The following is a 10,655-nucleotide window of genomic DNA, read 5'->3' on the forward strand; positions in this document are numbered from 1 at the left end:
AGAGGGCTCGTTGGGTTCTTGAGAACCTTAAGTAGTACTTTTCCAAAGTGTTGCCAGATTAAGTTTGCAAGACCTCAGGAAAGGGCTGTATTCAGTTTGGTGTTCTGTAGTTGATAGCTATAATGATCATATTTTCCAAATGAAAAATCTAGACACATGGCCTGGCAAAGGATTATTTTTTTGACTTGTGTATTTATATGAAAAACTAACGGAAAATAATATTTTATACCACTCTTTTCCCAGTAAATCCTGAATGTGTGATCATAATCCATAGATACCAGACATATAAAACAAAAATTATCTTCTGAGGCGATTGTTGGAAACATGTTTGTATTGTGGGCTACTGACCTTAAGAACAATGATTAACTGGGGATTATGAAATGAAAAGCAGACTACTTTGTGGGATTTGTTATTTAAAAGATTTTTTTTAAGAGTTAGAACGTTGCTGCTTTTAAAATTAAGCAAGTTAAAACATAACCTTTATTAAAAGAATAGGATTAACAGGAGGATGGGGAATGCCTTGGTTTTGCATTAAGGCCAATTACAAGAAAACTCAATACATAGGGAAAAGGGGAAAAGAAAGAGATTGAGCACCATAGCACCTGGCACCAAAGAGGGAGAAAGCCATGTCCAGGAAAAGAGGAAATGCACAGAAAGATGAAAGAAGAGATGTCTCAGAGGGAATTTTCTTTTAAACTTTTAATTTTGAAATAGATTTTACAGTAAGTTGCAAAAACAGTACAGAGAGATCTTGTGTGCCCTTCACCCAGTTTCCCCCATTGATTACATCTTATATAATTGCTGTACAGTATCTAAGCTAGGAAACCGACATTGATATAAAGTGTTTATATGGTCCTATGTCATTCTATCACATGTGTCAATTCATGAAACCACGAACACAATCGAGATACAGACCTATTCCATCACCACAAAAATTTCCCCTGGTGCTACTCTTTCACAGTCGTATCCACCTCCCAATCCCTGGCCACCACTACTGTTTCCATTTTTATAATTTTGTATTTCAAGAATATTATATAATGGAATCTTGCAGTATATGACTTTGAAATTGGCTTCTTTCACTCAGCATAATGCCATTGAGATCCATCCAAGTTATTGCATTTAACAATAGTTCATCCCTTTTTATTGCTGAGTAGTGTTCCATGGTGTATTAGTCCAGATGCTGCCAAAAAACAAAACTAGTAGTATATATATCTGGACTACCACAATTTGATTAACCATTCACCTGTTGCAGGATATTTTGGTTGTTTCCCATTTGGGGCTATTACAAATAAAACTGCTATGAGCAATCATGTACAGGTTTTTATGTGGACATAAATTTTCATTTCTCTGGGATAAATGCTCAAAAGTGCAATGTATATTTAGTTTTTTAAGAAAACTGCTAAACTATTTTCCAGAAAAGCTGTACCAGTTTTCATCCCCACCAGCAATGTATGAGATCCAGTTTCTCCGTATCCCTGCCGGCATTTGGTATTGTCACTATTTTTAATTTCAGTTCACCTAACATAAATAATAGGTGTGTAGTGATATGTCATCATGGTCTTAATTTGTATTCCTCTAATGGCTAATGATGTTGAATATCTTTTCATGTGCTTATTTGCCTTTATGAATATTCTATTCAGTTAAATGTCTCATTTTGCCCATTTTCTAGTTGCATTATTTGTTTTTTACTGTTACATTTTGTCTTTATATATTCCAGATATGACTCTTTCATCAGATATGTGGTTCATAAATATTTTTTCCTATCTGTAGCTTGTCTTTTCATCCTCTTTACAGGGTGTGTTGCTAAGTAAATGTTTTTAATGTTGATGAAGTCCAGCTTAGTCATTTTTAAACTTATGGATTATGTTTTCTTTTGCTTCCATGTTTTTTACTTATGTATTTTTGTTGCATTATAATTAACATATAATATTATGTTAGTTTCAAGTGTGTAACATAGTAATTCGATACTTTTGTACATTATGAAATGATTATAGCAAGAAGACCGCTTAACATCTGTCACTGTACAAAGTTGTTAGAATATTATTGACCAAATTCCCTATGTGTACATTATATCCTGACTTAGTTATTTTATAGCTGGCAGTTTGTACTCTTAATCCCCTTCACCTATTTTGTCTGTTCCCCCTCCCCACTCCCTTTTGGCAAGCACCAGTTTGTTCTCTGTATCTATGAGTCTGTTTTTGTTTTGTTTTGTTTGTGCATTTGTTTTGTATTTTAGATTACACATGTAAGTGAAATCACATAGTATTTGTTTTTCTCTGTCTGACTTACTTCACTTAGCATAATACCCTCAAGGTCCATCCATGTTATTGCAAATGGCAAGATTTCATTATTGTTTATGGCTGAGTAATATTCCATTGTGTATATATAGACCACATCTTCTTTATCCATTCATCTATGGATGGCCACATAGGTTGCTTTCATGTCTTGCTTATTGTAAATCTTGCTGCAGTGAACATGGGGTGCATGTATCCTTTCAAATTAGCACTTTCATTTTCTTTGGATAAATACCCAGAAGTTGAATTGCTGGATCATATGGTAGTTCTATTTTTAGTTTCTTGAGGAACCTCCATACTGTTTTCCGTGGCTTTCTAATTTACACTCCCACCAGCAGTGCACAAAGATTACCTTTTCTTCGTACCCATGCCAACACGTTGTTTCTTGTTCTTTTGTATGGATTGTGCTTTTGGTGTCTTGTCTAGGTATTGTTCACCAACCCTAGGTCCTGAAGATTTTCTCCTGTGTTTTCTTCTAAAGGTTTTTAGCTTCACCTTTTACATTTAAGTCTATGATCCTCTCTGAGTTCGTTTTTAAGTTTTTAGTTAATAAGGTGTGAATTGTAGGTCAAAGTTCAGTTTTTTACCTGTGGTTATCGAATTGTTTCAGCAGTATATTTTGAAAAGACTGTTCTTCTCTCATCGAATTGCTTTTGTACCTTTGTCAAAAAATCAGTTGGCGGAGCTTATGTGTGGCTATTTCTGGGTTCTCTATTTGGGGGGATTTTAAGGCCAAGGTGGCTTTGATTTTAGATTAAATTTTTATAAATATGTTTTCTTTTTTAAGGAGAAACTTACGATCCATCCGAATGTTCACAAGGACAACTTACTATAGCCCTGCTTCTAGTCCTATTGATCGAAAGCCAACCTCTCCACCTACCACCTACTCCACTCCCTTCCTTCTATGAGCTTGCAGTCCTCAGCAAAACCCCACTGTCTGCGTTTTTTGCCTTTTTACTCAGCCCATGATCCAAAACCAGCATTGCCAATAATACACTCCTATAGAATCTCTGGTTTTACTGATTCCCTGGATTCCCTCATCCGCCCATACATGAGTTCTTTCTGACCTCACATACAGGATATAAGTCTGAGAATGGAACAGAAATAACTGGCTGTGTGCATTTCTTTAAAACAATTTCACCTAAACTATAGACTACCACTAAGCTTAATAGATTGTCTAGGTCCAAATACCATCTTATTATTGCAATAGGAGTATTAAAATATGAATCGATGGTAACTTTTGCTGGCATCTCATGCATAGTGACGAGAATTCTCCCGAGCTGCTCATCATTGCTAAACAAAACAGCAACCTAAAACACTTGTTTTAATACCAGCGAGTACTCACTATCCAACCTTATCTGACTCCTCAATAGTTTGGCATAGCTTTTAACTCAATGTCTTTTACTTCATTTACCAAATGATATTCTGGGGAGAATACTAATTGTGGAAGACTTTAACAGATGCTCCTAAAAATTGATCCCATGCTATTAAGATTCCAGACTTGGATATTCATAATATCTTTGGAGTCACTTTTATCCTCCGGCTTTATTGAGACATGACTGGCGTACAACATTGTATAAGTTCAAGGTATACGTTGGGACGATTCGATATACACATATATTGCAAAACAGCTACCACAATAGTGAATACATGTATAACTTCACACAGTTACCTTTGTGTATGTGTGTGTGCTGAGAACTTTTAAGATCGTCTCTCTTAGCAACTTTCAAGTATATAATACAGTATCATTCATTATGGTCACAAAGCTGTACATTACATCCCCAGAACTTAATCACTTTATAACTGGAAGTTTACTTTTTGCCCTTTGAATACCTTCATCCATTCCCACCCTCACCCCCATTCTCACCAGCACCACCTTGCCCTGGAAACCACCTATCTACTCTGTTTCTGAGTTCGTTTTTTTGTTTTTTGTTATTTTTTTGATTTTTATCTTTTTTTTTTTTTTTCTGCACTGTGTGGGATCTTAGTTCCCGACCAGGGATCCGACCCCTGCCCCCTGCGTTGGGAACGTGGAGTCTTAACCACTGAGCCACCAAAGAAGTCCCTTGGTTTTTTTAGATTCCACATATAAGTGGTTTCATACAATATTTATCTTACTCGGTCTGACTTATTTCACATAGCATAATGCCCTCAAGTTTCATCCATGTTGTCACAAATGGCAATAAATTTTAAAATTTCCATCTTTTTATGGCTGAATAATATTCCATTGTGTATGTGTGTGTGTGTGTGTATCACATTTTCTTTATCCTTTCATTCATTGGTGAACACTTAGGTTGCTTCCATGTCATGGCTATTATAAATAATTCTGCAATAGATATGAGGGTGCAGATATCTCTCCAATATAGTGATTTCATTTGCTTCAGATATAGCCCAGAAGTGGAATTGCTGGATCACGTGGTAACATTGGAGGCATTCTTAATTCCTCTCTTTCTTTTACTTTTCAGCTCAATCTTTTTTTTTTTTTTTTTTTTTTTTTTAAATTTTTGGCCGCATTGGGTCTTTGCTGCTGGGCCTGGGCTTTCTCTAGTTGCGGCGAGTGGGGGCTACTCTTCGTTGCAGTGCACGGGCTTCTCATCGCGGTGGCTTCTCTTGTTGCAGATTACGGGCTCCTAGGGCGCGCAGGCTCAGTAGTTGTGGCACACGGGCTCTAGAGCGCAGGCTCAGTAGTTGTTGTGCACGGGCTTAGCTGCTTCGCGGCAACTAAGGGCTCGAACCCGTGTCCCCTGCATTGGCAGGCAGATTCTTAACCACTGTGCCACCAGGGAAGTCCCTCAGTCTTTAAAATGTATCCAGAATAGGACTATTTTTCATTCCTCTACTATTAATACTCTGATCCAAGCCACCATCACCTCTTTCATGGATCCTTGCACAAGGCTTCTAATTGCTTCCACATAGCAATCAAAGCTATTAAAACAAAAGTCAGATCATGCCATTCTTCTATTCAGAACCCTCCAGGGACTTCTTATCTCAATTAGAGTAAAAGCCAAGGCCTTATTATAACATATAAAGCCCTGTATACTAGGAACCCTAAAGTCTTTCTGACCTCACTTCTTTTTTTTTTTTTTTTTTAATTATTTTTTAAGATGTTGGGGGTAGGAGTTTATTAATTAATTTGTTTATTTTTGCTGTGTTGCATCTTCGTTTCTATGTGAGGGCTTTCTCTAGTTGTGGCAAGCAGGGGCCACTCTTCACCGCGGTGTATGGGCCTCTCACTATGGCGGCCTCTCTTGTTGTGGAGCACAGGCTCCAGACGTGCAGGCTCAGTAGTTGTGGCTCACGGGCCCAGCCACTCCGCGGCATGTGGGATCCTCCCAGACCAGGGCTCGAACCCGTGTCCCCTGCATTAGCAGGCAGATTCTCAACCACTGCACCACCAGGGAAGCCCCTGACCTCACTTCTTACTGCTGTCCCTTCACTCACTGCATTCTAGACCCACTGGCCTCCTTGATATTCTCAGAATACACCAGGCCCACTTCTATCTCCAGGCCTTTGTGCTTGCCGTTCTCTGTGGCTAGAATGCTGTTCCCTGTATCTGGAATAATCTTATCTCTCTCTTTCTATCTCTCTCTCTCCCCTTCTTCACATTTTTGCTCACATGTCACCTTCTCAGTGAGGTCCTTCCTGAGCACCCTGTCTAAACTTTTCACCCCACTCCAACGCTTTCTATACGTCTTCCCCACTTTATTTTTCCTCCTTAGCGTTTTTGTAAGTTTCAGCACTTTATGAACTTCTTATGATAAATATGAATTATAAAATACGGGAGAAAATCCTCCAGTAAATAAGGTCAATCTCCTTCCACTTATGGTTGCAAACTTTTTCTTACCTTCACAGTACTGTTTCTGGGAACAATTATTCTATTTCTGCAATTAATCAAATGAAGATATTTTTACTTAGCTTGCAATAATTAGTGAACTATATAATGTTACTCTCCCTTGTACCTGGAGATCTGCAATGACCCCTACTGGGTTACCACATTCATTCTGGCCTCCAATTTATATCCACTCTGGAAGTGAACACATGTCATGTCCCCTGTATAAATCCCTCCAGTGGCTTACCATTGTCCTCAGGATAAAGACAAAATCCCTTCACCTGATCTGACAGGCTCCACATGGTCCGTCTCCCACCTTCCTTCCTCTCTAGCCCACTGACTGGCTTTCTGTAATGCCCCAGAGCCTTTCACAAATGATCATCTACTAGAGTGCTCTTCCTTGCCTCTTCTCTAGTCATCCTCCTTGCCCTTCAGATCACAGCCTGAGAGTCACTCCCTGTGGTAGAAAATGTAGGTATCTTATAAGTATTTCCCACCTCCCGCTTCCTTGATGACAGAGCCTGATTCCTACTATAGAGACTAAAAAATGTTGTATACTTGCTTTCCCATCAACTTGAAGCTAGCACATGGACATGTCCAAGGCCAAGGGACCTGAAATTCCTTCTGGGAAAAAAAGACTTCTGAAAAAAAGAGACACAATAGAAAAGGTCTCTTATCCTGCATTTGGATGCAGTTGAATGAGGACATAATGCCTAGAGCTGTGGAATCTCAGCAAAAGGAGACAGAGAAGAGCCTAATCAACAAGAAAGGATGGAAGAGCAGAGAAAGGGAAAAAATTGTTTAAGCCTATATCTGTTAGATATCCTACAACCAAAAATATTGTCACTGATGCCCTTACACAAGAATTACTTCTCTGACTTCCCTGACCATGTCAATTCCTCTTTTTATAGACCCACCTAGCACCATATCTTTCTCCTTCAGAGCACCTCCCATGCTGTGATTTTTTTTTTCTTTTTCTATCTAATGCATTTTTTTAAACATCTTTACTGGAGTATAATTGCTTTACAATGGTGTGTTAGTTTCTGCTTTATAACAAAGTGAATCAGCTATACATATACATATATCCCCATTTCTCCTCCCTCTTGCGTCTCCCTCCCACCTTCCCTATCCCACCCCTCTAGGTGGACACAAAGCACCAAGCTGATCTCCCTGTGCTATGTGGCTGCTTCCCACTAGCTATCTATTTTACATTTGGTAGTGTATATATGTCCATGCCACTCTCTCACTTCGTCCCAGCTTACCCTTCCCCCTCCCCGTGTCCTCAAGTCCATTCTCTACGTCTGCGTCTTTATTCCTGTCCTGTCGCTAGGTTCTTCAGAACCTTTTCTTTTTTTCCATATATCTGTGTTAGCATACAGTGTTTGTTTTTCTCTTTCTGACTTACTTCACTCTCTATGAGAGTCTCTAGTTCCATCCACCTCACTACAAATAACTCAATTTCGTTTCTTTTTATGACTGAGTAATATTCCATTGTATATATGTGCCACATCTTCTTTATCCATTCATCTGTTGATGGACACTTAGGTTGCTTCCATGACCTGACTATTGTAAGTAGAGCTGCAATGAACATTGTGGTACATGATTCTTTTTGAATTGTGGTTTTCTCAGGGTATATGCCCAGTAGTGGGATTGCTGAGTCATATGGTTTTTCTATTTTTAGTTTTTTAAGGAACTTCCATACTGTTCTCCATAGTGGTTGTATCAATTTACATTCCCACCAACAGTGCAAGAGGATTCCCTTTTCTCCACACCCTCTCCAGCATTTATTGTTTGTAGACTTTTTGATGATGGCCATTCTGACTGGTGTGAAGTGATACCTCATTGTAGTTTTGATTTGCATTTCTCTAATGATTAGTGATGTTGAGTATCCTTTCATGTGTTTGTTGGCAATCTGTATATCTTCTTTGGAGAAATGTCTGTTCAGGTCTTCTGCCCATTTTTGGATTGGATTGCATGCTGTGATTTTAATGCAATGTAATCATCTCTTTCTCTAGAATGTAAAGTAAGTTCTCTGAGGACAAGGGTCATATCTGTTTTTCCTAATCATTTTGCCAGTACCTAGCCTAGTTCCTGACACACAGTAGGACCCAAAGAAAGCATAGAATACATGAATGAATGAATGAATGAATGAAGATAATTGGAACTATAAAAGTATCAAAAATCTAATAAATAAATAATAAATTTTAAAAATATGTATCAAAAATCCGGGGAGAGAGCCTTTTCTTTTTGCTATTTTTGCTCATAAAAAGCTTGTACAAATTGCTTTTAGGGGATTTTTCACTCAGGTCTACAGATCTTATTGGTTTCTAATATTTCATCTTTGATCAAGTGCCATTTCCTGAAGACCTTCGTGGGATGTTAGGGGTAGGGGCCCAGTGTTGCTGGCAAAAGACCTGAAACCATAAATCTACCATTTATTAGGCTTGCATTTAAAAAAAGAATTTTAATAACCCCTTTCATTTCCTTATTTCTCACATTTCAAATACAGGATATAGGCCTGAGCTTGGAATACAAATAATTTGCTGTGTGCATTTATTTTTTTAACAATTTCACCCAAACCATAGGTTCTACCACTAGGCTTAATAAATATCTAGGTCCAAATACTATTTTATTACTTCAAATAGGAGTATTAAAATATGAATTGATTTTACTTTTTGCTTGCATTTCAAGCATGGTGGCCAAAAGAAACATTTAGTTTAGTCTTTCTGAGGCCATGTGAAATTTACAGTGGATCTGAAGTTGTCTGGTTTTAATTTTTTCCCTTTACACATGGGTCTTCAATAAAGCATCCAGAAGAAAATAAATTAAAACCAGACATTTCTATCAGAAGTTTCACATGCAATCACTATAGACATGAAAAAATTCCACCATCATTTATTGGCTACAAACTAATATTTTAAATCACATTTTATTTCTCACTGCTAATTTAATTGAAAATCTTGAATTAATACCTTATTACCTTATAAAATTATTATGACATCTGGCAGGGTTGCTGAGGCTTTGGCAACAAATGAAATAATTTCTACCTATAGTGAAGAAATACCACTTGAAATTATTTTTGGAAATCAAAGGATACAAACAATCAAAATTCAAAAAATTTGGAGGAATTTTCCCACATAAATTTGATCACATGCCCCATCAAAATCTGGAGCTCCAATCCGAAATTTTCAACCGTTTATGGGTCATTCTCAAACTTAACATGAAGAAAACCAAACAAATTATATTTCTTCCCTTTCTTTCACCCAGAGCAAATCTGTCTGTCCCATCCAGTATTCTCTGTCTTGACAAAATACTCCTATCTTTCTTCCAATATAGGATGTCATCAACTGTAAAATACATCGTTATTTTCTGTACTATTAAGTACAAAAAAATGCAACAATTAAACCATGACACAATACCAACTATATTATATATCCTGATTTCAGAGAGGTAAAATATAGGGAAATGCACATTTTAGAAGCAAAGAAATATACTAATTGCCTAACCTATTTCCTCCTCTTTTTCATTAGTAATAGAAGCCGTTATTTATTGGTCTCTGGAATAAAGATTTTATTTTATTGCTAGGAATAACCATGTAACAAGTTCTGACCAAAGAAGCGTAAGAAAAAAGTATCATGTGACAATTTTTGAGAAACCTCCTTTAAACATAGATAGTAGTTGCACCGCTTTGCCCCTCCCTCCCCCTTTTTCTTTATTTCTTCTATCACCCTGCTATGTAGATGCAAATGTGAAGACTCAGACCATGAAAACAAGAGCCCTGTGATGAGCAAATAATGAGGTGGAAGGAGCCTGGATACTCCAACCATCCTTTGATTCCATAAGAACTGCCGACCCATTGATCCTATCACCACTCCCTTGATGGTGGCTCTCCCCCCTTATCCAGATTAAGTTCCACGGCCAATTATTATGAATATTTTCTTGCTTACACTCACAACTCCCTTGCCCCTCTCTCTATTTCTTATACTCAGCAAAACTGCCACCTAAGTTAAATTCACTTGTCTTTCTATCCTGTCCCTGCACACAACTGAACACAACTGGGGAAAAGCACCAACTTATACTGATTTGTCTCACTTTATCACAAACCTCAAGTTGGCTCTTAATGTTACTTGCCAATCATATTAAACTTTCCTATGTTCTATATTCATGTATTTTTAACCCATTTACTCTTTTACACCTTCTTCTTTCTCCTCAAACCTCTGTTACCTCTTCTCCTATCCTCACTTCTTGCTGGTAACTTTCCTGCTTCACTGAGAAATTTCATTAATCAGAAGAGCCATTCTCCAGATACCCATCAACATATCACTTATCAGCAGCTGCACCTACATACTCTGCCTTCCCTTGGTTATCATAGATGAACTATCCCTGCCCCTATCTAAAGGTGATCCTCGACTTGTGCACTGGATCCATCCTCCATTACTGGAGGACATTGCCCCAGTAATTCTGTCTCTTCTCTTCTACACCATAAATATTTCACTATATCCTGGAACATCCTTCTCAGTTCCCAAGCATGT

This window comes from Mesoplodon mirus (assembly GCF_964341445.2).
Source record: "Mesoplodon mirus genome assembly, chromosome: 5".
Lineage (NCBI taxonomy): Eukaryota > Metazoa > Chordata > Mammalia > Artiodactyla > Ziphiidae > Mesoplodon > Mesoplodon mirus.